This window comes from Eumetopias jubatus, unplaced genomic scaffold (assembly GCF_037043125.1).
Source record: "Eumetopias jubatus isolate StellerSeaLion01/CBP00866 unplaced genomic scaffold, mEumJub1_p1.0 scaffold_16, whole genome shotgun sequence".
NCBI classification, from domain to species: Eukaryota; Metazoa; Chordata; class Mammalia; order Carnivora; family Otariidae; genus Eumetopias; species Eumetopias jubatus.
The window spans coordinates 32447590-32453842 of record NW_028274822.1 but is presented as its reverse complement, the minus strand read 5'-3'; the positions used below and the strand labels follow the sequence as shown (position 1 = coordinate 32453842).

The 6253-nt window shown below is 35.3% G+C and overlaps 1 non-coding gene across 1 annotated transcript; it reads right to left on the bottom strand.

Annotated features, from left to right (window-relative positions):
• Window positions 1-2295: 2295 nt before the first annotated feature.
• On the bottom strand, window positions 2296-2402 carry LOC114205118 (U6 spliceosomal RNA). The gene has a single exon (XR_003608319.2). It is a non-coding gene; the product is annotated as a U6 spliceosomal RNA (small nuclear RNA).
• Between the last annotated feature and the right edge of the window lie 3851 nt (window positions 2403-6253).

The window sequence follows — 6253 nt, the reverse complement described above, 5'->3', positions numbered from 1 at the left end:
TTTGCTTGATCTTACCATGAATGTATGAAGATTTAATTACTCTCCAATCTCTTTCACCATTCTTGGATGAGTTTCTTAGAGAAGAAAATTTATCAAGCTAAGAAATTATTGAGAACATTATCAGTGTTTCTCTCCCTTGGCATGTCTTGGAGAAACCCTGCCAATGCTTCTTCAAATATTTGAAGCCCCTTGTTGAGGCTTCCTATTGACAGAAAATTTCTAAGAATGTGATAAGACAAAAAACATTTCTTTTTCCAGCTCATGGCTGGGCACCAGAGACACCAAGAAAACTCTAGATTGAAATGCATGCCTACTTTGTTTTACTCAAGGAGACTAGTGAGTGTCAGGGTCTATCAGGGCCCTCTATCGTGCACTCCATCTACTCTTACTCAAATCTCTGGAATGCAGGGCTGACTGAATATGCTATGCTTCTTTATCTTTGTAAGACCTAAATTTCAAAATCAATTGCTGGTCTTCTACCATCTTACTTGAAGTAGCTCTTCTCTTTCAAACCATAGAAACCCTTCTTTATAACACTCAACAGTTTATATTAACTCTGAGTTCTTATGTCTGTTTTTCCATGTTGATTTGGGACTTTTGGTGATTTCTAAGACACGTAAGACACACCTGTAAGTGGCTACTTCAGCAGGAGTTAGATCGATTACTTAGTCATTTAATTTTACAACCTTTCTTTTGTGTTCTCAATATTTCCTGGGTCAGGATTTAATTGAGAGAATAAGCATTGATTGTTCCTTTGAAAGGAAAATTATAGATCAATAGAAAGTATACATAAGCCTTTTTCTATAGTTTTTAATGGGATATAGTTTTTGAGATGAAAATCTGGGTGGTTAGGGCAATTTCTGCCTTTTTCCTCACAGTCATAATTTTGAGCTTTTTGGTACTCAAGAATAAAACTTCAGGTTTAGTATGCTTAAACTAAATAATATATTCTACACAAATCTTATCTTCTTGATTTAGAAGTTTAAGTCCTTAAGACAGGGACATTTTGGCAATAGGATAGAATTTTGTTACCATTGCAGGGATATCCTTAAAGAATTGTTATTTCTTCAACCACTCTTGGATAAAGTAGTTACCTAACATTTTGTAAGAAAAAATTTAAAAATAAGTTCCAGAATATTTTCTAGCAGTTAATGTTAACAAGACCTTGCTCCTTCAGTAGATCAACAGTAGAATATTTTACAGGGAACTCTATATTGCTGAGCACACTACGAGTAACTGCTGGAGGCCACACTTCATCAGAGCTCATGAGGCTGGTTAAGTACAAAATAAAAGAGATAGATGTATGAAGCTTCCATGTGACCCTAAAAACTGTGTATGTTCTACCTATAATCCCTTTCTTTAGATTCCTATATCTGTTGCCATGCTTCCCATCATAAATAAAAACCCATAGATATTACATATATGATATATTTTTTCTTTTATTCATTGATTAAGTTTGAAAACTGATCTTGATGTTCACCTTAACTTGAAGTATAAGAACAAATATGGTTGGAAAAGGGAAGGATGCCAAGGGTGAGCCCATTGTGCTATTGGTTCTGGGCCAAATGCTTCAGGTTCCTCTTAAGCCTTTTTCCCCTTCAGTGTCAATAAAACTGTTATCCAAGTGGTCTCCTTGGACATAGAGGAAATGAACCTATAACATTTCCTGAAATTAATCCATTCCCAAATTTTATTGTATTTACTTTACCTAAATTACCAGCATTAACAATTAATCTGTTCTCAAATTCCATTTGGAATCATGTCATCAAGTTTTCTGGATTAATTTTAATTTTATTTTATGTATTTGTTTTTGAAAATACTGCAAACACTGTATATAATGAACTATTAATGTAGAAATTACTTGAGTCCTCTTTGATTCAATCCTCTATCTCTCTGCTTGGAATGTATCTACCCCTGATCTTTGCATGGCTTTCTCCTTGTCAATCAGGTCCCTACTAAATACTATGCCTTCAGAAATGTTCCCCTGACTATGCCATCTAATGCTATCCTCCTCATTCCCTTCTTCTACATTAGGTTCTTGTTTTCTTTTTTTTAAGTTTTTATTTAAATTCCAGTCAGTTAACATACAGTGTAATATTAGTTTCAGGTGTACAATATACTAATTCAACACTTCCATAGGACACCTGGTGCTCATCAAGACAAATAAACTCCTTAATCCCCATCATCTATTTAACCCATCCCCCCACTTACCTCCCTTCTGGTAACCATCAGTTTGTTCACTCTATAGTTAAGAGTCTGATTCTTAGTCTGCCTCTCTCTCTTTTTTTTTTCCCCAAAAATATGGAATGCTTCATGAATTTGCATGTCATCCTTGCACAGGGGCCATGCTAATCTTCTCTGTATCATTCCAATTTTAGTGTATGTGCTGCCAAAACAAGCATGGTTCTTGTTTTCTTAATAGTGCTTACTACTACTTCATCTTGTTTCTTTGATTGTGTATCAATCATGGTATTAGACGGGAACTGAGTTCCTAAGACAAAAAACAAGATATCCTAAAATGGGGTACAAGACTATATACAGCACTTGTAATAGGAGGTTAGAAAAAATTAGTTTGTACCCTGGGAGATTATTTCAGCTCCAGTGTATAAAATAAGATTGAGAGGCCTAAAAAAGGGCTGTGTGATAGAAAGTTTGAATGTGGAGGAGGCTGATGTGTTCTGGGTCTCACTCCTTTTATTAGGTAAGGACAGTCATGTTTTTCTTATCCTCTGGCAGAGGACCCCGCAGAATTCTCTTTGAGAGTTACTATGTGTCCCCTGTAGTGTGTGGGACATTGGATTTATGTCTGAGAGAATCTCAAGTGTGAGAGATAGGCTGGTTATTTATTCTGACAGTGAAGTGAAAGGAAGGAAAGGTGGTTGGCAGCCTTGGGCAATCTGTGCTCCTAGACTTTAGAAGAGGAAAAGGATGCATGATAAGCACTTCCTTTAAGCCACTTGGTGTTCCTTTAAATCCCACCCAAAAGTTCTCTGAGAAAAGGCGAAAGAACATAGCAGCAAGAACCAAAAGGCCCTTGTGAATGGCCACAGGCTAAGGAAGATGCTTTGAACAAGATGTAAGAGAATTTATCAACCACATAAAGGGAAAAACAGGTCTCCCAAGAGTCCACTTGAGCAAGAGTCAATTTTACCAACCTCCCCAGCCAAGATAGAATGAACTATGTCACATGATTAGTCAGACAAGGACTCCACTCACAATTCTGCTTCTCCCTTCCTAGCTCTGATCCTGGAAGGATCAGCATAAGTCAAAGTTAACAAACTGGAAGAAGAATAAGCTATTTACAAGCCAGGGTCATGCAGACACCAGCAGCAGTACAGATGCTACTCTTCCTCCACTGTGAAGGACTTGGCCTGCAGCCTGCTGGGTTAGTAAAGAGGAGTAACCATAATATTGAATAAAATGGAGCTTTTGATTCTTACTGTATTTGAACTTACTAATTATCATAAAGTTTGAAAATATACATACATATATATATATATATGTATATAGTCATGTCATGTTCAAACAGGTATAATTTTAGTTCTTCCATTCTGATTTGCATGCCTTTTTTTTCTTGCCTAGTTCTTCCAGCAAGGACATCCAGTACTGTATTGAATAAAAGTGGTAAGAGTGGCATCCTTGTCTTGTTCCTGAACTTAGAGGAAAGGCTTATAACTTTGCACCACTGAGTCTGATGTTAGCTGTGGGCTTGTCATAAATGGTTTTTATTACATTGAAGTACAGTCCTCCTATATGTTGTTGAGGTTTTTATCATGAAAAGATGTTGATTTTTTCCAATGCTTTTCCTACATCTATTGAAATGATCATATAATTTTTATTCTTCATTCTACTAATGTGGTATATGACATCTATTGATTTGTGTATATTGAATCAGCCTTGCATCCCAGGGATAAATCCCACTTGATCATAGTGTATGATCTTTTTAATGTACTCTGAATTTAGTCTGCTAGTATCTATGTTCATTAGGGATACTGGCCTACAATTTTATTTTCTTGTAGTGTCCTTGTCTGACTTCTGAATATATATTGGAAAGAAACAAAAATTAGTGTCCTGAAGAGATATTTGTACTCCCATGTCTATTGCAGCATTATTCACAATGTCTGAGATACAGAAATATTCTAAATGGCCTCCCATGATTAGATGGATTAAAAAATGTGAGATACACACATACACACAGGAATATTATTCAGCCATAAAAAAGAAGAAAATCCTGCCCTTTGCAACAACATGGATGAAACTGGAAACATTATGATAAGTTAAGTAAGCCAGACAGAGAGAGGCAAACACAGCATGGCATTACTTATATGTAGAATATTTTATAAAAATTTATAATAATAAAGCCGATTTCATAGAACCAGAGAACAGAATAGTGCTTCCCACCAGCTTGGGGGGCAGGGGGAATGGGGAGATATAGGTCAAAGGGTAGAGTTTCAGTTCTAAGATGAATATAGCATGACGGCTAGGGATACAGTATTGTATATGTGAAATTTGCTGTGAGTAGACCTTAAGTAGTCTCACCACACACACACAAAAGAGTTAATTATGTAAAGTGATGAATGTGTTAATTATCTTTATCTTGGTAATCATTCTACAATGCATATGCATATCAAACTATCATGTTGTACACTGTAAATACATACAATTACATTTGTCAATTATTCCTCAATAAAGTTGGAAAAAAAACTAAAAAGTTATCTATAAGGGGGATTTTATTATGTAGAAACCACCCCCAAATCATGGAAATTTACCTACATTTCATTCAAGAGTAAAAGACTATATTTAAAGGGACACAAAGATATACAAACAGTTAATATGCTTTCCAATTACATTCTGTGAGAGTAGGACTTGTTCAACATATAGGTTGTACTTACTTTCTGCTCAGCCATATTACCAAGGAACAGGGATCTCATCTACTATTGTTCACTAAAGTATTCTTAGCACAAGATCATGTCAGGTATTAAGGAGAATTTAATAAATATTAGTGAATGAATGAATAAATGAAAGAGCAAATTCAAAAAAGAGAATACAACTGGTAGACTGGGGTTAAATTATGACTGCCATTATGTTACTGTGATAATTATTAAGTCTCAGTTAATTTCTTAATAGAAATAAAAGCACCTACCTCTGAGGTGATCATAGGAATGAAATAAAACAAAATAATGTGTATAAAATGTTTAGTACAATATCTGACCCATAATTATTATGATGATTATAATACTTTATTTTAGGAAATAAGACATCTACATGTGTAATATTATGTTAAAACATAAAAGCAGTAAATCTCTTAGTGATTAAAAACTGATGCCAGATTCAAGTTCTGAACATTTCAAAGTAGATAGAATTTGTAGAGTTCAGCAGAGAACAGAGGTGTTAGGAAGGAGACAAGAGAAACATCCCAGGTGTCTAGGAATGCTGTGTATGTAACCATCAGAGTTGATACTTTTAGCATCTCACACCTAATTAACTCATCAGCCTCCTAAGCGATCTTGATGTCAGCCCCTACCATTTTATTTTCTTCAAAATATTTCTTCAATAATCGTACTCCCATAACAACAACAACAAAATTAACCATAAAAAAAGCAAAAACAAAATAAACAAAAGCCAATCAAAATGCCCCACAGAAACTCTCTCTGAACAGAATGAAGTCAAAAGCCCTTATGTTAGTGTTCTAGATCCATTGTAACAGGCAGAACGTCCAACTTCAAGTCTTACTGTTCTTCACCAAGAATGTTCTGAGTCGTATTTATCTCTTTACTGCCCCTTGAATATATGACAAACACTGATCACTTGAAGTGTCTGTTCATTTTGTATTCTCTCCAGGGAAAGTGCTTCTCCACTCAGCCTGTTCAAATTGCCTCCTTCTTCAGAGTTCAGCTCAAGTCATCCCTCCAGGGTTCACACTCTCCTCCCTCTGAAAAGCCATTCCTCTAATTGGTTATAAAGCTCTTTTGTCCATTTATCACATGCATTGGGACACCCTGTTCATTGTGCTCTCAAATAATCATTTCATTCTTGTAGTTTAGTTATGAAGAGCTTATTAATTTTTTACATATTTATTTTATAGCTATTACTAAGAAGAATATAAATGCTTTGGTGATAGACATAATATCTTTTACTTCTGTGCATCCTGCCCAGTAACTAATACAATATTGTACACATGATCTCTTTTATAGAATTCTGCTGTGATGTGGTTGTTGTGCATCCTGGTGGCTTAGAGTAGTGCCAGTGTTAA